Source organism: Hyperolius riggenbachi, chromosome 11 (assembly GCF_040937935.1).
Source record: "Hyperolius riggenbachi isolate aHypRig1 chromosome 11, aHypRig1.pri, whole genome shotgun sequence".
Lineage (NCBI taxonomy): Eukaryota > Metazoa > Chordata > Amphibia > Anura > Hyperoliidae > Hyperolius > Hyperolius riggenbachi.
Window position 1 is genome coordinate 230,997,528 of NC_090656.1, and position 26,256 is coordinate 231,023,783.

Below are 26,256 nucleotides of genomic sequence, written 5' to 3' on the forward strand. Positions count from 1 at the left end.
TGGTCCACGGATCCGCCGAGAGGATCAGTCAAAACTGCTGCTATCAGTCTAACGATCGAACGTACACACGTCCGACAACCGGTTTGAACCACAAGTCGTTCAGAAATAGACGTGTGAGATCTGCTCTTTGGCTTGCAACAAATGGATTATATGTACATATAGGGGCTTGTTCATCGGCGTGCCGGACGCTTTTCTCCTGGAGACGCCGTGTCTGTAGTGTGGAGAGGGTGAGCTCTGTAGTGTTCTGCTGGACTGTTTGACATGGTACATATTGGCGGTTATTTGCGGTGTCACCGAGCGGCCAAATCATTGTGGGCGGAGCCTGGGGCGCCAAATGTGTCCTAAATATGCGCCTTTTCATTTAGAGGATACCCGAAGTGACATGTGACATGATGCGATAGACATGTGTATGTACAGTGCAAAGCACACTAATAACTATGCTGTGTTCCTTTTTTTCTTTCTCTGCCTGAAAGAGTTAAAGGGAACCAGAGACGAAGCACCCTTGTGTATTTTACCATGTATATCAGTAAGAACATTAGAGAAAACACTTACCATGCTCTCTGTTTCCTCCTCACTGCTAAAAGTGTCTGTTAACAGCAGTCACAAGAATCCCAGACTGAGCAATTAAATCTGGCTTTGCTGGGAATGATTATAGCTGAGTCATTATAGCAAAGCCACAAGGGGGCAGGCTTGGGCTTGAAATAACACCACAGAATACAGACTTAGCTATAATCTTTCTGTAGCAAAGCTAGACGGAGCAGCCTGACTTCTCAGTCGGGGATTCTTATCAGACGTGATAACAGTCAGATTACACAGAGAACAATGAAACAAAGGGCAGATTAGGTGTTTACTGTCATGTTCCCACTGATTTATAAGGTAAAATACAAGAGGGTGCTTCATCTCTGGTTCTCTTTAAATATCAGGAATGTAAGTGGCTGACTCAGTCCTGACTCAGACAGGAAGTGACTACAGTGTGACCCTCACTGATAAGAAATTCCAACTATAAAACACTTTCCTAGCAGATAATGGCTTCTGAGAGCAGGAAAGAGATAAAAAAGGGTCAGTGGTTCATAGATTTTAGCTCTGGCATTCTTCAATGAATGTGTCACTGAGCAAAAAGAAAGATAGATAGAAACAATAGTTTATTTCATTAGTTTATTTTCGCTTCGGGTGTCCTGTAAGTGTCCCCTCAGCCACGTTCTATTGTTGGGCGGTGCCAGAAACAACCCTATGCCTAGGCAGTTGAGGCAACAGACCGGGAAACGGTCATCTTCAAGAGCAAAACATTCGTCTGCCAAGTAAGTCTAACCTGTCAGGCGAAAATCCGGCTCTTCTACGCACGATCCGGCACAGAACGGGTTCAATCGCCAGGAATTAACAAAACTTTAGTTAACGCTCACACAAGAAACTGCAGGTCTACAGGAACCGCCGGAGGCCTCATTCTGCCGCGGCTAAAAAAAGCAGCCAGTTAATTAGTGTTAATTGCTTTTTTTTTCTCCTCCTAGCACCTCCTCCCCAACTAATCCGCGCAGTCCTTCCCAGAGCTCCGTGCTAAATTGAAATTTGTTACCAACTGCTTTTTTGTTTTTAAGGATAACAGTAAAACAATAGGAATGGTTACAGAGGTAAGGCAAACCTGAACTGAAAATGAAAAGTCAAAATAAACATACACATGTCATACTTGCCTCCCGTGTAGTCTACCTACCAATTTCTTTTTTTTTCTTCTCCTGCATTCTATTTGGCCTTTACCCCATAACAGCTTCCTGGTTAGTTAAACTGTAACATCGCCCACTTGAGCCATAGGGAAACATGGACATTACACCTTGCTCATCAGTTGTCATTTCAGCTATAACTGACAGCAACTGATCTACAACTGATATATTTCAGCTCTGATAAAATTTAGTCAGAACTGAAAGGAATCATCGTAAGAAGAAAACGGTCAGCTTCTGAGAGGAACTGACGGCGAGGTAAGTATGGAATATTCATGTGCAGGTACATCGTATTTTAAATAATTTTTCTCAGTTCAGGTTCCCTTGAAGGCAGCCATGCACATTTTTCCAACTCGTATTCAGCCGCCTCGATCACTCTGATCAAAATGGCTAGAAACCGATTCAGCGGGCAGATCGATCAATAGATTTATGGCCAAAATCGGTCAACCGCTCGGTACGGAAAATATTGATCACCGGTGGGGAAAGAGCGGCGGCAGATTGTTGGCCCATAGCGATGCACTGGATCAATCAGTACAACACTGCGGTTCTAAAGATTTTTAATCGATTTCATACTGAAGTGTGTAGCAGTAATAAATCCCTCCCAGAACAGATTTGAACTGACAAGGATTTATCTGATGATCAAATCTGGTGGCCATCTACACGTGTATGGCCTTTACTCCGCCCACAGGCTCATTTAGCGCTCAGTACGGCCAGCCGAATAGTCTGCAGTGGACTGATTGTTTTTTCTTCAGCTGCTGCCATTATTGTCTGAAACCTGCTGTATAGGGAGGGTCAGTGAGATAGTAATTCGGGCATGCAAATTTTGCATGTGAATTAGTGCATCTTGAAAATAGACTAATTGAATCCAATCAAGGTGGAAATATACTGGCCCCTTTTTTTTAAACCTCGTAAATTTGCATTAAAAAAAATCTGCATAATCCTTCATACGTATCCAATTTTGATTGGTCAGTGATTGGCCAATGTTACCACTTCTATATAGTTTAAAGGGATACTGTAGGGGGGGGGGGGGGGGGTCGGGGGAAAATGAGTTGAACTTACCCGGGGGCTTCTAATGGTCCCCCACAGACATTCTGTGTTGGCGCAGCCACTCACCGATGCTCCGGCCCCGCCTCCAGTTCACTTCTGGAATTTGACTTTAAAGTCGCAAACCACTGCACCTGCACGCCCGTGTCCTCGATCCCGCTGATGTCACCAGGAGTGTACTGCGCAGACACAGACCATACTGGGCCTGCGCTGTGCGCTCTTGATGACATCAGCGGGATCGAGGACACGGGCGTGCAGGCGGTGGTTTTCTGACTTTAAAGTCAGAAATTCCAGAAGTGAACCGGAGGCGGGGCCGGAGCATCGGTGAGTGGCTGCGCCAACACAGGATGTCTGCGGGGGACCGTTAGAAGCCCCGGGTAAGTTCAACTCATTTTCCCCTGACACCCCTACAGTATGCCTTTAAGAGCTTACCTTCACAATCAGTGCATAGTATTCGACGTCTGTGGGCCCCCATACTACATGGTGGTGGTAAAATTGGTCAGTGATTGGCTAATTAAAATTGAATGTGTGTATGCATCTTAGGATTCATGCTTTGGTTTCTCACTGCTCTAAAGGTCTAACTACTGAATAAGCACTTCAGTGGAATAGTCTGTAACCCTAACAGACCCCACTGTGACATTCTGCAACCCCCCAAAAGACACTGATGCTATAGCATAAAATAAATGCTTAAGCAACACTGAGATTAAACGATTTCCTCAGCCCAGACTCCGGCTACTTCCTGTCCCACAGACTGTCGCTGCCATAGCCTACTATCATCTCACAGTCAGTCCGTGCTCCTCCCCCTTGTAATCTGAACAGTGAGATGATGAAATCGCAGCAGCAGAAGCCCCACCCACAGGCATCTGACACACTAGTTCAGTCGTACAATCAAAATTTTTTTCAGTTGTTTGTATTCTCCTTCCACGTCATTGGTTACTCTGCATCATGTGACAAATACCATGGAAAGCAGAGAGGGGAGAGGAGGCTGCATGTGCAGTCCTAAGGAGAGGGGGAGAGGTTACTCTATGTGGAGGTGACAGGCTTTGTATACTGGGAGAAATAAGGAGAAATAAGGAGTAACGGTTTCTGCTCTGTGCAACCACATTGCTCATGCAGGAAAAGAAAAACATCTGGGCAATTATTACTGATCTAGAAGGGCTGCAACAATTATTCGAAAAAGCATATAACTGACCGCCGCAGTTTTGTACTGCATCAGTTGGTACTAAGCAACCAGTGGTTGTGGATCGATCGACTTTCCAACACCTTTTTGCTTAAAGTGGACCTAGGGGAGAGGGATATGGAGGCTGCCATATTTCTTTCCTTTTAATTAATACCAGTTGCCTGGCAGCCCTGCTGATCTATTTGGCTGCAGTAGAGTCTAAATCACACCAGAAACAAGCATGCAGCTAATCTTGTCAGATCTGACAACAATGTCAGAAACATTTGATCCGCATGCTTGTTCAGGGTCTATGGCTAAAAATATTAGAGGCAGAGGATCAGCAGGACAGCCAGGGAATTGGTATTGCTTAAAAGGAAATTAATATGGCAGCCTCCATATAACCCTCACCTCGAGTTCACTTTAAATGCGATGGAAGTCGAGCAATGCTTGGAGGTAAAAGGATTGCAAGTCCTCCCTGCCCACCCAAATACCTTCACTCAGGGAGAGATTAATGGTGTTTATCACATAGTGTAGGAGGGTGTCAGGGACACGAAAAACACAATGTACTCTGCAAAGTTCTGCAGAAACAGCATCACTGCTAAGTAATCACACAAAAACTGTTTGCTAAAATAGTTACCGTGTAAACAATAAATGCTATATGATACATTATGCCTGCCACATAAAGCGGCGGCGGCGAGCACTGCACAATTCATTGTGGCGACAACAATCGGCTACAGAACGACTTTGCTGAATGAGCACAACTCGCTGCCTCCAATATTCCCCAAAAATAAAAACACCAGATATCTGTCAGCAGAACTGGAAGCAGATTTCCACGGGCGGCCACGAGAAATCGCACATTCATACTCTTCATTTTCCCCTCGCCGCATCTAAAAATTGGAACGGGCAGTGCAGAGACGAGAGAGGGCGAGTGACAAAACTCATCAGACGAGGAGACCAGGGAAAGATTGCTCATCTCAATCAAAGCAGGGGTGTGGTGACAGACAGTGCCCTATGTGCCCCTTCCCCCACAGATCTCCCTCTACGGAGACGAGGAACAGGCGTCTTCTGCTTCACCTTCCATGCAGGAACAGACGCAGAGGGAGCGAGCGGCAAGCTTACGGAGCTATAGTGCAGAAATCAAAGTTACAACAAACTGAACTTCCACACTGCAATAAAACTAATAATACAATTCTCATGAAATCAGTTCTATATCATTGTAGTCATATATAAATCTGAATAATTACACAGATCTTTATTGACTCTGGTCCCCGGCCCCCCGGCTGCACTTCCGGGTCCCTGAATGTTCCTCTGAGGAGGATGCCTATTTCTCAGCTGATCCAGAAATGGGAGTGGTTAATCAACAAGGTGTGCAGGCAGAGCCAGCATCCCTGCAGATGTTCGGTCCCGCCCCTGAGGAATAATTGTGTTACTGCAGTGAAAAGGGCTACAATATATTCCAGTTCATCATTTCTACAAGGAAAAGGAGAATTTGGGGTACTCGTATTAGTTTGTATTAAGTGGCATTCAGTTATAAAGTAATTTGTACAGTTACCTGGATTAAGGAGGGGTCCAATAAAAAAAAAAATGTAAGGATTTTTTTTTTACTTTGAAGGAATTGAGTGGGATCTCTGAATTCCCCTTATTAAAGGGAGCTTCCACATCCCCACTTAAGTCAGACTGTACTATTACCTCCATACCCCCCTGGGCATTGGGACGAGCCCCCCGCGATGGGCAAGGCTGCTTTGTGGGTGGAGTCTTGTGTGGAGAACCAGGAGGGATGGTATTTTTCATGTAGTGGATCCCACTTTTATTAGCTCAACCTTCCTTAATACCAGTCAATGGGAGACAAAGGACAAAAAGGGCTTAGGAGGAGGGAGGAGCTTCAAGGTTTGTTTGATTTTTTTTTTAAACATTTTTTAAATAAAATAAAAAATATAAATATAATGCATTTCCGAAGCTAGCCGAAAGTAACAAATCTCCCCTCCCCAAAGTGCCTAAAAGTAGCATCATAAGGCTCATTTAAAGAAGCAGGGTCAGTCATACTAGACCAGGAAAAGAAAACCCACATACAGTGCTGCCAATAAGTATTCATACCCCTGGCAATTTCTGCTTAAAGTTACTTTTATTTAACCAGCAAGTAATTTTTTGACAGTAAGTGACATAGGTGTCTCCAAAAGATAATAAGATGATGTACGAGAGGCATTATTGTGAAGAAAACATTTCTTAACTTTTATTTACATTTGAGCAAAAAGTGTCCAGTCCAAAATTATTCATACACTTCTCAATCAATAGAAAAGCCTTTTTTTCCCTATTACAGCAATCAAACGCTTCCTATAATTGCAGACCAGCTTTTTGCATGTCTCCACTGGTATTTTTGCCCATTCATCTTTAGCAATAAGCTAACTGAACTAAAAAATGACTTGCTGGTTGAATAAAAGTAACTTTAAGCCAAAATTTGCAAGGGGTATGAATAATTATGAGCAGCACTGTATACAAGTAGATTAATACTTGTTCTACTTACGTACCGTGTATTGTACTGTCCACATTTTAAATTCAGTGAATTTTAATATAGTAAATAAAGAGAAAACTGTTCCAGGCATTTTCCATCTTTATTGCTTCTGACTGAGGCCAATCCTGATGTCATTTCCTCCCATATTTTTTCTCTCCTAGAAAGTGCACTGTCATATCTAGCTTGCTTTGTAAACACGTGAGCACAGCATAGATCGTGTTTTAGCAGCTTCCGCAGAAGAGAGAGGTGTATTATCCCTATTCAGCCTCCTGTCACACTAAACTGCCCTCAGCTAATCATTAAGGAGCAGAAATGTGGGAAGGGGAGATAACAAGCTTCCCTGTCCCCAGCAATGAACGAGAATAGAGCCAGGCTGACTGAGATAAGATTCCTTACAGCAGACACATTTGTGATTATAGTGGAATGCTTGCAATGCCGAGTAAGGATGTAGACTACATAATAAACGTAGAGCATTGGGTAAATGAAGTTTGATTTTATGGCTGATAATCCTGCTTTAAACATAAAGGGTTATATTAGTGAATTAATCAGCCAGCAACCTGTGTGCAGAAAGGAAGGGGGGGAGGGGGGGGGATTAGTGCTTGAAAAGGTTGACAGACTTCCTTTCGCATTGCTCTGCAGGCTTCTCAGTTACTTTTCCTATGCAATAAGTTCCCAGATCATTCTTTGATTGCGAATTACGGGAGATCAGTGTAAAGTAAACACAGCAGAGAGCTTCTGTGTGCAAGCTTCATTGATTGAAGTAGTTGACAGCCAATTGTCCACACTGAAACACAGTCACTGTCAGCTGTAATACAGCACACAACTGATGTGCAGCATAAGGAAAGGCGTTTTCCTTTTCCTATGGGTCTGGCACAGGTACTATGTGGGCAATTAGGGCCCATTTTCACAGGCAGTTGAACTGTGTGCTCAGCAAGCAGCCAGAGTATAATGTTGTCTTAAAAATTGTTTTTTTCACAGCAACTTGTAGCCAGGTAAGATATTTGGCATTTGTATACGTTTCGCCAACTAAACACATCGTTAGAGAGGAACTGCAGTGAAAATAATGTAATAAAAAAAGTGTTTCATTTTTTCAATAATTATGTATAAATGATTAAGTCAGTGTTTGCCCATTGTAAAATCTTTTCTCTCCCTGATTTACATTCTGACATTTATTAAATGGTGACATGATTACTGCTGGCAGGTGATGTAGCTGCTGCATGCTTTTTTGGCAGCTGTAAACAGCTATTTCCCACAATGCAACAAGGTTCACAGACAGGAAACTGCCAGGACCACGGTCCTCAGAGTTTCTTGTGGGAGGGGTTTCACCACAATATCAGCCATACAGCGCCCCCTGATGGTCTGTTTGCGAAAAGAAATAGATTTCTCATGGGAAAGGAGGTTATCAGCTACTAACTGGGATGAAGTTCAATTCTTGGTCACGGTTTCTTTTCAAGTTAACCAAATTACACCAAAATTGGCCTTAAAGGGAACTCAATGTGAGTGTGACATGGAGGCTGCCATATTTATTTCAATACCAGTTGCCTGGCAGTCTACCTGATCCTGGGTCTCTAATACTTTTAGCCATTGACCCTGAATAAGCATGCGCAGGTCAGGTACTCTGACTCAGCTGACTTACTGGATTAGCCATAGGCTTGTTCCAGGGTATTGACTCAGGCACTACGTGTGCCAGAAAAACAACAGGAATGCCAGGCAACTGGCATTGTTTACAAGGAAATAAATGTGGCAGCCTCCCTAGCAAGCTGATCCGCTATAAACAGATGCTCAATGAGAGGCTAATGACTGTAGCTTGCATACAAATGTAATGCAAACGGCATGCAGCTGGGACTTGGGCCAATCTAATGCATTCCTGCTGATTTTGCTTGGCTCTATTTAATCCAGAAATGCGTAGGATTATTTGGTAAATGACTTCAGCAGAGGAACAGAGAATGACGAGCGGTGGCATTAGACTCTGGAGACCCCCGGGACTCGGAGGGTGGGGGGGGACCACTGATTCTGATGAGACACAATCAGCGTCTGGGGGTTCCGCGCGCACGGGGGGAAGGAATTAGGACAAAGAGACAGATTGTGGCCCGCGGGAGGAGAGCGTCTTGCACACGCCGGGCTGACGAGCCCCTCCGCCCCATTCACACCGTGTAATTATCATCTGCCCGATTCTCGCTGCAATCTCTGCACAACGGGGATCATTATCCTCATCCAGCGCCGCAGAAACAAAGACGGGAGACGCATCTTTTCAGCCTCCTAATAATGGCGCAGCTGGAGAGTCACTGCTGCATCGGCGGGCTGGAAAACGCACTCTTTATTTAACAACTTGTGTAGCGCCGCAGGGGTTCTGAGGGCCGCGCGGAGAACGCACAGCCGCCCGAATCAGTGCCAGGTCAGTGGGGGTCGCATCCCCCCCAACGGGCAAAGGCAAGTGGCGCGGCTGTTCCTCACCTCCAAGCGCGGTCCAATCACATCTCTGGAATACTGCCCTTTTCCCAATCGCAAGGGCAGCTACTTTTTAAGGGACACCATTAAATGAAGGGATATGGAGGTTGCCATATTTTATTTCCTTTTAAGCAATACCAGTTACCTGGCTGTCCTGCTGATCCTCTGCCTCTAATACTTTTAGCCATAGACCCTGAACAAGCATGCAGCAGATCAGGCGTTTCTGACAATTTTGATAGATATGACAAGATTAGCTGCATGCTTGTTTCTGGTGTGATTCAGTCACTACTGCAGCCAAATACATCGGCAGGGAATGGCTTCTGAGAGCAAGAAAGAGATAAAAAGGGGAATTTCTTATCAGTGAGGATCACACTGATAAAAAAAAAAGGAACACAGCATAGTTATTTGTGTGCTGGGCACTGTACATACCCATGTCTATCATGTCACATGATACTTCGGGTATCCTTTAAAAATAAATAAATATGGCAGCTTACACAGGTCTCACAGCTCGGGATCCTTTTTATGGTAATCGTCAAGATGTATTCACACACTGAATGCGCTCCCATTTTTACAGAAGGCAATTGCTGCCCTGTTGCATTTTTTGTGTGTTTTGATTAAAGGGAAACTTGAGTCAAACAAAAAAAATGAGTTTTCCTCACCTGGGGCTTCCAATAGCCCCCTGCAGCTGTCCGGTGCCCTCGCCGTCTCCCTCCGATCCTCCTGGCCCCGCCGGCAGCCACTTCCTGTTTCGGTGACAGGAGCTGACAGGCTGGGAACGCGAGTGATTCTTTGCGTTCCTGGCCACAATAGCACCATCTATGCTGCTATAGCATATATCATATACCATATAGCAGCATAGAGGGTGCTAATGTGGCCAGGAACGCAAAGAATCACTCGCGTCCCCAGCCTGTCAGCTCCTGTCACCGAAACAGGAAGTGGCTGCCGGCGGGGCCAGGAGGATCGGAGGGAGACGGCGAGGGCACCGGACAGCTGCAGGGGGCTATTGGAAGACCCAGGTGAGTAAAACTCATTTTGTTTGACTTAAGTGTCCCTTTAAAGCCAAGAAAAACAAAAGTTTGCTTTCTTAAAACAGAAAGAATTTGCAATAATTCAGGTTGGAGTGAGCTTGAGATGTCTCCCATAATGCATCACTGCTGAATATATGCAAATTAACCATTATTACCCTTAGAAGCTAAACACACTTCCAGAACCGCTGGAATGCAATGATGTGTCAGCTTGTTAATTTGTACAGAGCCATAATAATCCAACATGCATACAGACTGTTTTGGATTGTTTGATCCTCATCAGTGCATGGCATAGATTCTATTCTACTCTATGCAGTAGGGCTTGTAACACCGAGAGGTACAGACTAACCAGCAAGCTCATGGTGACCCAGAACTCATTGGAGTGTGTAAGGGACTACAATGGTCCTAAAAGCCACCTTACTAAGATGTTATGGTAAACAAAAGTTTGCTTTCATAAAACAGAAAGAATTTGCGATAATTCAGGTTGGAGTGAGCTCGAGATGATTAAAGACAACATAGAGAAAATGGTGTGAAACAACCTAAGGGCTTGCTCACACTCGGAAAGCAAATCTCAATCGCGATTTTGCATCATGATTTTGCCTCAATTTGCAGGGAATCCCGATTGACAAAACGAGAATGACATCGTACCCTCCCCCTCAAGGCGCTGCATGCAGCATGTTTGCGATTTATGCAAATCGCAAGCGCTGCAGTGAGAATAATCCCCATAGGGATACATTAGCAACAGCACTTCGATGATCACCGGTGATCAGCAAATCGGTGAAAAGCTCCCAAGTGTGATCCAGCCCTGACAGGTCTCACCGCCGCAGTCACACACCCTGTATTTCAGGCTGATGCTCGCAGGGGGGCGTGCTCATAACATAAATATTGTAATCAGCTGCCCTCTGACTCCCCGCCCCACCCTCAAGAGATCAGAGCACCACCTGACCACCCACAGCTCACATACCGCTTCCCTTTTATCAGCATCCTGTACAACGCATAGCGCTAGCACTCCCCCTGCTGAATGCCCTCGCCCGCAGCAGGGAGGCGTGGCCAAGGACTGGGACAACAGGAGGCGTGGCCAAGGACTGGGACAACAGGAGGCGTGGCCAAGGACTGGGACAACAGGGCAGAGCTGGGAAAAAGCTGCAGAGTCCATTTGGTGACTCCAACAGCTTCCAAATTTTTGAGGATGAAAATGAGGGAATATTTAAGCAAACGCACCCCCAAACTCGACACACCTCTAGCTATAAAACTACTAGGTATCATTTAGTGAAGTACAACATTTCATACATCTATAGGAGGATAAGCATGGTCCTCCAAAACACAAAACAGTTGGTCACACCTGGAACCAGCACGCTGCCAGCGGAGCGACACCTGGAACAAGCATGCAGCCAGTGGAGTCACACCTGGAACAAGCATGCAGCCAACGGAGTCATACCCGGAACAAGCATGCAGCCGGCGGAGTTACACCTGGAACAAGCATGCAGCCGGCGGAGTCACACCTGGAACAAGCATGCAGCCAGCGGAGTCACACCTGGAACAAGCATGCAGCCGGCGGAGTCACACCTGGAACAAGCATGCAGCCAGCGGAGTCACACCTGGAACATGCATGCAGCCAGCGGAGTCACACCTGGAACAAGCATGCAGCCAGCGGAGTCACACCTGGAACAAGCATGCAGCCAGCGGAGCGACGCCTTTAACAAGCATGTTGCCAGCGGAGTCACACCTGGAACAAGCATGCAGCCAGCGGAGTCACGCCTGGAACAAGCATGCAGCCAGCGGAGTCACACCTGGAACAAGCATGCAGCCAGCGGAGTCACACCTGGAACAAGCATGCAGCCAGCGGAGTCACACCTGGAACAAGCATGCAGCCAGCGGAGTCACACCTGGAACAAGCATGCAGCCAGCGGAGTCACACCTGGAACAAGCATGCAGCCAGCGGAGTCACACCTGGAACAAGCATGCAGCCAGCGGAGTCACACCTGGAACAAGCATGCAGCCAGCGGAGTCACACCTGGAACAAGCATGCAGCCAGCGGAGTCACACCTGGAACAAGCATGCAGCCAGCGGAGTCACACCTGGAACAAGCATGCAGCCAGCGGAGTCACACCTGGAACAAGCATGCAGCCAGCGGAGTCACACCTGGAACAAGCATGCAGCCAGCGGAGTCACACCTGGAACAAGCATGCAGCCAGCGGAGTCACACCTGGAACAAGCATGCAGCCAGCGGAGTCACACCTGGAACAAGCATGCAGCCAGCGGAGTCACACCTGGAACAAGCATGCAGCCAGCGGAGTCACACCTGGAACAAGCATGCAGCCAGCGGAGTCACACCTGGAACAAGCATGCAGCCAGCGGAGTTACACCTAGAACAAGCATGCAGCCAGCGGAGTCACACCTGGAACAAGCATGCAGCCAGCGGAGTCACACCTGGAACAGGCATGCAGCCAGCGGAGTTACACCTGGTACAGGCATGCAGCCAGCGGAGTCACACCTGGAACAAGCATGCAGCCAGCGGAGTGACGCCTTTAACAAGCATGTTGCCAGCGGAGTTACACCTGGAACAAGCATGCAGCCAGCGGAGTCACACCTGGAACAAGCATACAGCCAGCGGAGTCACACCTGGAACAAGCATGCAGCCAGCGGAGTTACACCTGGTACAGGCATGCAGCCAGCGGAGTCACACCTGGAACAACCATGCAGCCAGCGGAGTGACGCCTTTAACAAGCATGTTGCCAGCGGAGTCACACCTGGAACAAGCATGCAGCCAGCGGAGTCACGCCTGGAACAAGCATGCAGCCAGCGGAGTCACGCCTGGAACAAGCATGCAGCCAGCGGAGTCACACCTGGAACATGCATGCAGCCAGCGGAGTCACACCTGGAACAAGCATGCAGCCAGCGGAGTCACACCTGGAACAAGCATGCAGCCAGCAGAGTCACACCTGGAACAAGCATGCAGCCAGCGGAGTCACACCTGGAACAAGCATGCAGCCGGCGGAGTCACACCTGGAACAAGCATGCAGCCAGCGGAGTCACACCTGGAACAAGCATGCAGAAAGCGGAGTCACACCTGGAACAAGCATGCAGCCGGCGGAGTCACACCTGGAACAAGCATGCAGCCGGCGGAGTCACACCTGGAACAAGCATGCAGCCAGCAGAGTCACACCTGGAACGAGCATGCAGCCAGCGGAGTCACACCTGGAACCAGCATGCAGCCAGCGGAGTCACACCTGGAACAAGCATGCAGCCAGCGGAGTCACACCTGGAACAAGCATGCAGCCAGCGGAGTTACACCTGGAACAAGCATGCAGCCAGCGGAGTCACACCTGGAACAAGCAAGCAGCCAGCGGAGTCACACCTGGAACAAGCATGCAGCCAGCGGAGTCACACCTGGAACAAGCATGCAGCCAGCGGAGTCAGAACGCCTGATATGTATCCTGGTTCATGTGCGGAGATGCAGAAGGATAAGGATAGATGATGACAGCCCAGCAAGCAGCACTGCAAACATGGTGGCGAGTAGACCCCACCTCCCCCCCAGTATGGTTTTCTTGTAAGATAACTCTCAGCCAGACAACTAATGCAGTCATGACTGGAAGAGGCAAGAACATGTAAATAATGAGAGGAGACAGCTGCGCTGGGGAGGTAGTATTGCAGAGACAGGGCTGTGTGTATTTGTGGCGGAGTGGCTGTAGCAGCGCAGCATGCCGAGTGAATATTTGATGATAATGGCACTAGTGGCACTGCGGGGGGGGCATGGCGTGACTCAGCAGCCCAGCGCAGGAATGACAGGCAGTTTTGGCAGTGGCACACTCCTCTGGCACGATCCTTCTGATTCCTGTATTGTGCCGCCTGCGTGCTACCGAAATACAGCCCTCTTCAACAGCTCTCTATTGATATAAAGTTCTCGATGCAGCAGTCTTGTCTGTCTGACACCAGCAGACTCAATCCCTAGAAACACTGGTCAGTACCACCAACCGTGCAAAGTGGTGACTGTCTGCTAGGGGCTATACCTGCTGTGCTGTGAACAGGCAATATACTATAGGTTCTGCTATGTCACTGCCATTGCAGCCCGAGTTATATTCACCATATTAGAGCTGTATTTACACTGGTACCGATTGGACTTCATTGCCATCCATTCACTGTCAGAAGATGACTAAACAGATTGTTAAAACTCTGGCCAACTACTGTGACTCCACCCAACAAGTAACAAGCTGGTGTTTGCTGTGATCCTCCAGCTGTGATTTCATGGCTGTTAAATTCTCACTTCTCCTTAGTTTTACAGTTCTGACCCCCAGCAATAGCAAAATATTCCCCTGCCGACCAGACACAGCCCAAAATATCCCCCCACCAACCAGGACTGAGCCAAAAATATTCCCCCACCAACCAGGACCGAGCCAAAAATATTCCCCCGCCGACCAGGACAGAGCCCAAAATATTCCCCCACTGACCAGGACCGAACCCAAAATATTCCCCTGCTGATCAGACAGAGCCCAAAATATTCCCCCGCCGACCAGGACCGAGCCCAGGCCAGAATATTCCCTTGCCGACCAGGATCGAGCCCAAAATATTCCCCCACCGACCAGGATCAAGTCCAATATATTCCCACACCGACCAGGATCGAGTCCAATATATTCCCACACCGACCAGGATCGAGTCCAATATATTCCCACACCGACCAGGATCGAGTCCAATATATTCCCCCACCGACCAGAGCAAGCCCAAAATATTCCCCCGCCGACCAGGACAGAGCCCAAAATATTCCCCCGCCGACCAGAGCGAGCCCAAAATATTCCCCCACCGACCAGGACCGCCCCCAAAATATTCCCCCACTGACCAGGATTGAGCCCAAAATATTCCCCCACTGACCAGGACAGAGTCCAATATATTCCCCACCGACCAGGACCGAGCCCAAAATATTCCCCCACCGACCAGGACCGAGTCCAATATATTCCCCGCTGACCAGGACCGACCCCAAAATATTCCCCCACTGACCAGAACCGACCCCAAAATATTCCAACGCTGACCAGGACCGGAGTCCAATATATTACCCTGCCGACCAGGACCGAGCACCGAATATTTCCCCGCTGACCCGGACAGAGCCCAAATTACTTTCTGCCTCCTCAAATCACAGAGACAACCCCAAAGAGCGACAGAATCCAACAATACAAAACTCGTAGACTTTCTTACCCCCTCCAGAAGGAGACCACCCCACAGCCCTCCAGCAGAGAAAGTGTTAACCTGGAGATACGAGAGACGATTGTACAAAGACGAGGAGAGCGAAAAACGAGAAATAAAATACAAGAAATGCACAAGACACAAGAGGACAAGCCGTGTGACAGAGCGTCCCAGCAGGTAAGGTCTGTGGTCCGCCACCTCTTTCCTGTTTACAGTCCCCCCCCTCACCACAACCCTAAGGAGCAATCTGAGGAAGACGGGCGGCGGTACTCACGTCAGATCTGAGGAGAGCGTCTCACCGGTCTCTTCTCCACAGAAACATTGGCTCGCTCTACGCAGAGACATACGCAGCGCACGGAGCAGAGATGTACACAAACAGCTCTGTCTGCTTAACTGTTGCAGGGCTGGAGGCGTCTGTTCTGCCGCACGCTCCCTCGCAGCCAAACGTCCTGTGCCAATACCGTGTGCGCACAGTGACTCATTCACCGCCAGGATTTCCTCCAGCGAGGAGGGGGGGCTCTCTCCCGCCGCCCCCCTCCCTCCCCCCGCTGCCTGAAGAAGCTCCTCTTCTTCAAACATTTATAATTCAACAGAGAATGTAAGAAATTTACATCAAAGATACACAACAGGGATCACAAACGTTACTTGACAGCTTCCTCCCAACATGGGGCAAAATGAGGAAAAATAACAGACTCAAACCCCTAAAATACATGAAAACACGCCCATATCAAAATAAACACATGATGTACCTGCAAATCCGACGGGCCGATCATTCAGAAACAGCCTTATCAGTCCGCCGACAGTGCGTACACACGCGCTACTGTCGCCTGAAAGACCGCCCAGCGGAGGGTCCGACGGATTCATCGTTGGTGGTCGTAGTGCGTGTGTACGCACCTGAAGGCTTTCAGCTTCCAGAGATACAATTCTGACTAGATCTAGTCAGAACTGAAAGGAATCATTGTTAGAAGAAAACGGTGAGCTTCTGAGAGGAGCTGACAGTGAGGTAAGCATGTCATTTTCATTTGCAGGTACATCATGTGTTTATTTTAAATAGTTTTTAAACATTTTTACTCAGTTCAGGTTCACTTTAAGGAGGAACACCGCGGAGTTGTCCGAGGAATCGAGTCCCCTTTATGTGTATGCATTTTTATCCTCCATATAAATGCACTTTCAGAAGCCATTTCTAGGGTGTGTGGGTGTGTGTGGGGGGGGGGGGAGCGGTGACAGGGAGCTGGAGGAAGCCCCAGGTAAGTGCAAATGTCATTTTTAAAGTGAACCTCCGGACTAAAAATCGACTCAGCAGCACTGAAAAGGCTTTGTGTTTCTGTAACAGTTTCACAGCATCAGAACTTTGTTTCTCTTATACAAGCCTCATTTTTAGCTGCACAGAAGAAAACTGCCCGGGCTTTTTTCCCCTGATGCTGTGCAAAGCATGATGGGATTTCTGATTTTGTTGTTCTCGTTCTGCTGCTGTTTTGGTGCAATTTTGTTTTTTCATTTTAAATTTGACATTTGAAGCCTAGCGCATGCAGCTGGGAGGGGTTATCTGGACACAGGATAGTTGGAACTGTGTCTCCTGCTCCTTGTCACCTCCTTTCAACCAAAAAGATGGCCGCCCCCATGACAAAGATGGCAGCCCTCATGAATCACAAACATTTGCCTGTTCTTTTAAAACAGGGTGGGTAAGAGATTATATTACCTATCTATTCTAATTAACATAACTAATGTAACTTGATGACAGTATGTTTGTTTAGGCCGAAGTTCCCCTTTAAGTCCAGCAGCACCAATTTTGCAACAACAAGTTAATACCAATAATAAAGAAGTTCTCCGAGGCAGAAACTATTGTTACTCAAGGTGACCACTATCTTTGGCTCTCTCAGTCAAGCCGTTCCCAAAATGCCAGAGAGCCTCTTTCATACCAATAGTTGGCTTAGGGGAGATTTTTTTTTTAATATAAATTGAAGATTTTTTTTTTCTGTTTCTGTGAAAGTGGAGTTGGGAGTCCAGAGACAAAGTTGTGAAATCTTTTCAATGTCTACAAACGCCCAACATAAAAAGGTATGGACTGCGGAGAGACTGACAGCCAGAAGACAAAGCATCTTATTTCCTGCAGAGCTTTATAAACCCTCCGGGGAGTCTCCCGCTCCTCCGGAACACACCATTCGTGTTCTGGAAGATCGCTTCGCACCTTTCTAATTAAAGTGGGATTGTCGGCCATAAAATCAAATTCCATTTACTCAATGCTGTGTTTCTTATGCAGTCTACAACCTAACCCTGCATTGCAAGGATCCCATTATAATCATAAATGTGTCTGCTGTTATAAATCTTATCTCAGACAGCCCGGCTCTATTCTGGTACACTGCCAGGGAGAGGGAAGCTTGGTATCTCTCCTCCCACATTCCTGCTCCTCGCTGATTGGCTGAGGGCAGTTCAGTGTGACACGAGGCTGAGAAGGGAAATATACCTCACCCCTCTACGGAAGCTGCTGAAATATCCATGCTGTGCTCACATGTGTTTACAAAGCAAGCTAGATAGGACAGTGCAGTTCCTACAGAGTTCAGTGGGGAGGAGATATGGCAATGCATACACCATTTCAGGCAGGACAAAAAGGGAGGAAATGACGACAGGATTGGCTTCAGTCTGAGGCAGTAAAGATGGAAAATGCCTGGAACAGTTTAATCTTTATTTACGAATTAAAATTAACTGAAATCAAAACATGGGCGGTACAATACATGTTGTGTAAGTAGAACAATTATCTACTTATATATGTTTTTGTGGTTTTTTTTGTTTTTTAATTCCTCGGATAGTATGGTTGTCCCTGCTGCTTTAAATCGTGAAGAGAGATTGTGACGTCTGCCCGGAAACCCGCAACCTTAGCGTCATCATTGAGTGAAAGCAGCCAGTTATCCCAGTACAGCCGCGCACAATGGGCACCACTGTCCACTAACAGAGCGGAGAAAGAGAACGCCGCGAAAACATTCCTATGTAAAGGGCCAGCCTGGTCACCTGACCCAATAAATCTGTATGTAACATAAGCAGAAGCACATTTTGTAGTTACCAGCTGTCCACGTCAGAATAATCTGAAAACAAGCCGCAGCCTCTTTCCCCCCCCCTTCCTACCCTCCACCAACCCCCGCGCCAAGAATAAAACCTGACCGTACACACACAGGCTATGCGGTAACCCGGGTCATGTGATCCGCACCATCACTACCATACAACGGACGTCAATCCCCAAATACGGCATGGAGTAACCGTGTGCGTCACGAGTCCGCCTGAGCCAGAACTATGCGGGGATTGTCAGCAGCATGCTAATATATTCACACTCATGCACATTGTATGCGGGTTGGAATTGGACCAGTCATATGCAGTATAATGTCCCTGTCATGGTCCTTGTCAAACTGTCCTCAGCACAGTCCTCATCAAACGTCCCTGCCATGGTACTGCTCAAACGGCCCATAACTGTCCTTGTCAAGCGGCCCTACCAGAGTCCTCCTCAAAAAGACCTACCACGGTCCTGGTCAACCTATGGTTCTCGTCAAACATCCTTGCCATGGTCCATGTCAAACCGGCTTCAGCAAGGTCCTCGTCAAAAGTCCCTACTCCAGTCCACGTCAAACACCACTGCCACCGCCCTCCGCAAACGGCCCTGACACCGCCCTCCGCAAACGGCCCTGACACCGCCCTCCGCAAACGGCCCTGACACCGCCCTCCGCAAACGGCCCTGACACCGCCCTCCGCAAACGGCCCTGACACCGCCCTCCGCAAACGGCCCTGACACCGTCCTCCGCAAACGGCCCTGACACCGTCCTCCGCAATCGGCCCTGACACCGTCCTCCGCAAACGGCACTGACACCGTCCTCCGCAAACGGCACTGACACCGTCCTCCGCAAACGGCACTGACACCGTCCTCCGCAAACGGCACTGACACCGTCCTGGTGATGACATCTTTAGTTCTGCCATGTGATCTGTACAGAATGTTCATTACTAAGAGATACTGGTTGTTTGGCAGTTGGGGACTGCTGTCTGTGAACCTCGTTGCATTGTGGGAGTTAACAGCTAACAGTCAGGACCATAGTCATGACATCACACTGTGGGAGGGGTTTCACCACAATATCAGCCATACAGACCCTCCTGATGATCTATTCTAGAAAAGGTAAAGATCTCTCATGGGAAAGGGGGTATGCGCTACTGATTGGGGTTACGTTTAATCCTTGGTTACAGTTCCTGCTCAAAAACTTTGAAGTAACACAATGTAATAGGACACAAGACCTCCCTGTGTACTGTGGGCTCAGCGCAGTAATGTACGAGACGTTTGCGTAAGTTTCCTGCAGGTGTTACCGGTTTCCTCCCACAGTCCACACACGCGGCTATGATAATTGGATTCTAACTGTCAGAGTGCCTGCGTCGGTGTGCCTGCGGTTACATCAATTATAGTGAAATGAAAGGCAGCTCTCTCTCCGAGCGTAAAGTCATACACAGGCCGCATAACAACATCATTACAGCACAACTTCAGTCAAACACCTCAAACCGGCCATTACATTTCCTCGCTGTCTTTGATCATATAAACAGTGATGGAAGGAAGATCTGCTGATCGCTTCTGCTAGAAATGCCATCAAAACGGAGATCTGAACCTGCCTGTGAAACAGCACATAACAGCAGCTGGAACTACGTCATGCTATAAGCACAGTGCTTGCAGGATCCCCGCCCCTGACATGCCCCCTTCAGCATCTGCTCAGTGATAGGCTGGTAGATTTGGGCAGACAAGTCTGCAGCTGCCCTCCTGGCACAGCTGAAAGAAGTTGCCTGGCAGTCCTCCTGATCCTGTCTCTCTAATACTTTTAGCCAAAGACCCTGAACAAGCATGCAGCAGATCAGGTTTTTTGACTCAGCCGACTCAAGTTTTACTGGATTAGCCATATGCTTGTTCCTGGGTTTTGACTCAGACACTACTTATGCCAGAAGATCAACAGGGCTGCCAAGCAACTGGTATTGTTTACAAGAAATACTCTTCTCGCAATGAAGGAAGATGTATCCAGCGACATCTCCATGACGACGGACGTAAACGAGACTTCAAGTGATCGCGGTACTTTGCACTGGAGTTTTCGGGGATCTTGAAGAACCGATCCGGAAAATCCCAGGCTGATGTGGTCGAGCAGGTTGGAGGTGGTAGCCGCATGCGATATTACGACGACCATTGAGTGCGACGGAACATCTGGATGCCTCCCCTCCCCCCAGCATTCATATCTCACCTGCCCCAGCTACCGCGACCATCCAGCTTCTCCTGATCTCACTCGCTGCTCCTCCCAAGTGCCGCTGTCGCATGTGTGTGACATCATACACGTGCCATACGTTGCTGCATGTGGCAGCACTGCTAATGGGGGAAGCACAAGACAGGAACAGATGGACAGTCCCGGCAGTAGGACAGGTGAGATTTGATGGGCGGTCACATCAACATTTGAGGGGACAGCAGCCAGGAGGCGGAGGCGGCGTCATGAGGCCGATTGCCGAGAGACTTCATGCTCAAAGCAAAACCGAACGGAAAAATAAAAGTGAAAATAAACCTACACATATACTTGCCTCCCGCGTGGTCTACTCATCAATCTCATCTCCTGCGTCCTGTTTGTCCACTGTGATCAATGGAACTCTCCGTCCTCCATTTTTAAAACGATGACGACCCTGTAACCCAGGGGTCTCAAACTCGCGGCCTGCGGGCCATTTGCGGCCCTCGATACAATATTTTGTGGCCCTCACCGGCAAAAGCTTCCTTATAGTTTGCTTCAGTGCTCCCAAGTAATCCACCGCATCCCTCCGCTAAACGAGGGCTGCAGAGCCCCCAAATTGCCCGGGGGGCAATCCGCCGGCATTTCCTGGAAGGGGCAGAGCTTTCAGTTTCAGCTCTGCCCCTCCTGAGGTCAATCGCCGAACGGATCGCTGCCTCTCCCCGCCCCTCTCTGTGAAGGAAGAGTGAGAGGGGCGTGCAGAGGCGGCGATGCACCGCGATTGTGAAATACCTTATGCGGCCCAGCCTCATCCTGACTTTGCCTCCTGCGGCCCCCCAGGTAAATTGAGTTTGAGACCCCTGCTGTAACCGCTTTCAGGTCAGCAATCAGCAGTTCATCTGTAATACGGCCTGAGCCATAGGGAAACATGGACATTACCTTGCACATCAGTTGTCTTTCCAGTAATAACTGACAGCAACTGACATTGCTGCTGTCAGTTAAGGTTTTCAGCTTCCTGCGAGACATGTCTGAAAAGATTTTGTCAGAACTGGAAGGAATCGTTGTTAGACGAAAATAGTGAACTTCTGTGAGGAACTGATGGCGAGGTAAGTATGTAATATTCATTTGCAGATACATCAGGGGTTCACTTTAAAAAAAAGTTACTTGGTTCAGGTTCACTTTCAATCAATTGGTAATCGGTCTGCGCTGTGTGGGCAGCCAACAGACCTCTTTTCAATCAGATTTGATCAGAGAGAGATCTGTCACTTGATCGATCTGCCCACACATCGCTAGATGTATTGGCACCTTAACAGGCCGTTATCACGCAGGTATGGCCAATGGCAGGCTAATCCCACTGAGGCGCACATATCGATGACAGGCAAATAGGAGGAAGAGGCAGATAAGCAGGAAGGAGGGCGTGACAGGTGAGTGAAATGAAACAATTATTCTACAATAAGTGTGATCTCCCCTGGGCAGAGCTGGAAGATTAGAAGGTAATAATCGGATTGTGTAAGGTCAATGATTCCTGCCTGAGGGCGACTGATTAATGAAGCAGTCAGGTAATCAATCAGCTTCACAATCTGATTATACCCCGCGTTCTGCTCACAATACTCTGCTTCCTGCTCAGGGAAAAACAGTCACATTTTCAAATCATCCCTATTCACAAATTAGGAAACAACATCTCCTATTCACCATTATGCCGGGAATACACGGTTTGTACCGCTCGATTATGCCGCCGGATCGATTCCTGCTCCTCCCCCCGGGCGATTCTCTTATCTACTGCTCGTTTTCCATTTGCCCGCCCGCGGTATCGAGTGCGGAATCGATCCGGCGGGTGATCGGACATGTCAGACATTATCAATCGAGGCATCTAATGGCTCAAACGAGCGGTACAAACCGTGTACTGTGTCTTCCCAGCATTAGATGAGTCACAGATAGAAGATAAAATATCTTCCAATGGCCCCAAAGACTTCTTGTAAGCTACAGTCAAAGTGGCCACACATCAGGCGGCTTGGCGGCCGATCGACCATCCAATTCGATTATTATAATCGAACTGGATGAATCTCGGTGCTCGATCAGGAGCGCGGCGGTATCGGCGTGCAATTTCGCAATGATCGTTAAACATGACGAAACCCAAACTGAAGGTAGCCATACCTCTAGTGATGAATAGGCAGATTCGACCAAGAGACAGATCTCTCTCTTATCGAATCCGATGAGAGAGAGATCTGTCAATTTTTTTTTATTAATCCTGTTAAAATGCATTTATAAAAAAATTATTCTTAGCAAAATGTACCACCCAAAGAAAGCTTAATTAGTGGCGGAAAACACAAGATATAGATCCATAAATTGTGATAAGTAGTGATAAAGTTATTAGCGAATGAATGGGAGGTGAAAATTGCTCTGATGCATAAAGTGAAAAATCCCTGCGGGCTGAAATGGTTAAGCCAGTATGGAAAGGCGCACAGGAATGGAATCTTCAATCTGAAAAGTTTAGTCCCAAAAGACACACATTATTTACACTGATCAGCGTGATTGCTTTGAGAATTTCCCTGTAATTGGGACTGATAAGACACAGTGGTACAGTGAGGCTCAGCAGATAGCAGCTGTACTAATAGATATTTGTGTGTGTGTGTGTGTGTGTGTGTGTGTGTGTGTGTGTGTGTGTGTGTGTGTGTGTGTGTGGGGGGGGGGGGGGGGGGGGGTATGGGAAGAGGGGAGGAGGGGGGCTGGGCCTCAATTGTTGGGTAAATGTAGGCATCCCCAGAGACTCTTTAGCTGCGATTCATCCCTGCAGCAGACTGAGCTCATTGTACACAAGTCTACAGGGATTCCGCTGACACGCTCTTCATATTATTAATCCATATGTTCTGGAATCCTATAGCTACAGCCAAGTTCAGATCTTTAAAGAGAACCTGAGCTGAAAATAAAAAGTAAAAATAACCATACACAGGTCATACTTTCCTCCTCAATGGAATTCTCCGTCCTTCATTTTAAAAATGGCCGTTACCCCATAACAGCTTCCTGGTCAGCACACTGTTAAACTGTAATAACACCCACTTGAGCCATAGGGAAACATGGACATCACATTGCACATCCAGTTGTAACTGACAGCTGCTGATATATAACTGACAGCAACTGGTATATTTCAGTTCTGACAAAATATTGTCAGTCAGAACTGGAAGGGATCACTGTAAGAAGAAAATGGTGAGCTTCTGAGAGGAACTGACAGTGAGGTTAGTATGTAATATTCATTTGCAGCTACGTCATGTGTTTATTTTAAATAAATTTTACTCGCTTCAGGTTCCCTTTAAGGCTGGGAGCACACTAAGCAGAATTGCATGCGTTTTTCAGTAGAGTACTCATGAAAAATGCATGCAATTCTGCGTAGTGTGCTCCCAGCGTAAAGGACACCTTTAGTGAGGGCGATATGAATTGTAACACAGTGGTGTAGTGGTTAGTGCTCTCGCCTTGCAGCGCTGGCTCCCTGGTTCAAATCCCAGCCATGGCACTATCTGCAAAAATTTTGTATGTTCTCCCCGTGTCTGTGTGGGTTTCCTCCTGGCACCCTGGTTTCCTCCCACATCCCAAAACCATACAGATAAGTTAATTGGCTTCCCCCTAAAAATTGGCCCTAGACTACGGTACATATAATACACGATACATACATAGACATAGGACTATGGTAGGGTTTAGATTGTGAGCTCCTTTGAGGAACAGCTAGTGGCAAAACAATATATACTCTGTACAGCACTGCGTAACATGTCGTTGCTATATACATATTAAACAATGATACATAATAATAATAATAATAATAATAATATGGAGGCTGCCATATTTATTTCCTTTTAAGCAATACCAGTGGCCTGGTTGTTCTGTTGAGCCTCTGCTTCCAATACTTTTAGCCATAGCCCCTGAACAAGCATGCAGCAGATCAGGTGTATTGTCAGATCAGCAGGACAGCCAGGCAACTGGTATTGTTTAAAAGGAGATAAATATGGCAGCCTCCATATCCCTCTCAACTCACGTTCACTTTAACAGCCTCATCGCCCCGCGCGGTTCCCTATGGGCACGCAGGTCAGGAATTCTCAGATGACCACAGACAAAAAACGGCAAACTACAATGAAACGGTGGCCTCCACTGACTCGCCTGATGGACCCAAACCGATTCAGGACGATCATGACTCTTTAATTACTCTACCGCCGCTCAAAGGTCACCGCACTCGCATTTACACATTCCGAACGTGAAGGACGGTCATTGGGCGTTCCTCGCACGGAATTACACAAAGAAGTGGTAATGAGCAGCAATAAACTCCGCAGAGAGAAAGGAGGACGGGGATTCCATGGCTACCGGTGAAAGCTATTCACGCCTTAATGAGCAATATATATTACAGGTCAGGAACGCTGCGGCCAATTCCCCCCCCCCCCCCCCCCCCCCCCCCCCCCCCCCCCCCACCCCACCGCCATAACCAGTTCAGGGCAACACCGGATATAAAGGGACGCTCTCCATACGTTACAGACTATTACACTCTACACCCTCCTCTGTAATCACATCAGCTGCACGTGGCGCAAGAGCAGACGTGCGGATCACTACAGCACTCACGCGTGTTATACGGTAACGGTATAAAGTACACTGTATCTATCTGAACTAATGAAAAGTGTTTTTAAAAGGGAACCTAAACAGAGGGATGTGGCTGTTTCCTTTTAAACAATACCAGTTGCCTGGCAGCCCTAATGATCTCTTTAGCTGCAGTAGTGGCTGAATCACACACCTGAAACAAGCATGCAGCTAATCCAGACTGACTTCAGTCAGAACACTTGATCCGCATGCTTGTTCAGGGGCTGTGGCTAAAAGTATTAGAGACACAGGATCAGCAGGAGAGTCAGGCAACTGTGTTATTTGAAAAGAAAAAAAATCCAGATCCTTCTCAGGTTAGGTTCCCTTTAAAGGGAACCTGAAGTGAGAGGGATATGGAGGCTGCCATATTTATTTCCTTTTAAACAATACCAGTTGCCCCGGCAGCCCTGCTGATCTTTGGCTGCAGTAGTCCGAATAACACCCAGAAAAACAAGCATGCAGCTAATCTTGTCGGATCTGGCAATAATGTCAGAAAACACCCAACCTACTCCATGCTTGTTCAGGGGCTATGGCTAATAGTATTAGAGGCAGAGGATCAGCAGGATAGCCAGGCAACTGGCATTGCTTAGATGGAAAAAAAATATAGCAGCCTCCACATACCTCTCGCTACAGTTGTCCTTTATAGTGGACCTGAACTCAGAACGTCCTCTCTGCTGTAATGGATAAGCAACAGCATACAGGGCTGTGGAGTCGGAGTCGGTCGAGGTGTCGGGGCAATTTTGGGTACCCGGAGTTGGAGTCGGAGTTTCGTAAACTGAGGAGTTGGGAGTCGGATGATTTTTGTACAAAATCCACAGCCCTGTTAAGTATTACACTAAGGAGTCGAAGCCATTTTGGGTACCCGGAGTCGGAGTCTTGGTTTCATAAAACTGAGGAGTCGGGGGTTGGAGTCGGAAGATTTTTGTACCGACTCCACAGCCCTGACAGCATAATAACCTTTAAAGAAGAACAAATTATTTTGTTACAGCTGATACCAGTCCTGCAATAAATCTGCAGTGTGTCTACTTCCTGCTTTCATGGAAGCAAATATAGGGTTAACATCCTGTGTTTACCAATTAGCTGCTCGGCTGTGGCAGAGGACATTCCTGTGCTGACTCAGCTGAGAGATCAAATTACACTGGCGATTAGTAACAGATGAGGTGGGATTAGACAGGCTAAACTCTCTAAATACACACCGGGTGCATTTCTCTCCATTTTTCTTCTGTCCTGCGCAAGAGTTCAGACTCCACTTTAAAGAGAATTTAAAGTGGATTTCGCATGCGATTTCGCATAGGTACCCATGTTAATTCACACAGGCAGTGACATGGTTAAAATCGCATACAGCCTTACCTAT

At 47.6% G+C, this 26,256-nt stretch overlaps 1 protein-coding gene across 3 annotated transcripts in view; it reads right to left on the minus strand.

Moving 5' to 3' along the window:
* Positions 1-26,256, minus strand: part of TP53I11 (tumor protein p53 inducible protein 11) — a 152,888-nt gene that overhangs the window by 117,095 nt on the left and 9,537 nt on the right. Inside the window, exon 1 of one of the 3 annotated variants that reach the window (XM_068260123.1) lies at positions 15,344-15,528. The exons of the other annotated variants lie outside the window; for them this stretch is intronic. The gene's annotated coding sequence lies outside the window, so the exon portion shown is untranslated. Of the gene's footprint in view, positions 1-15,343; positions 15,529-26,256 lie in introns of those variants that run through there. 3 annotated transcript variants of the gene reach the window in all.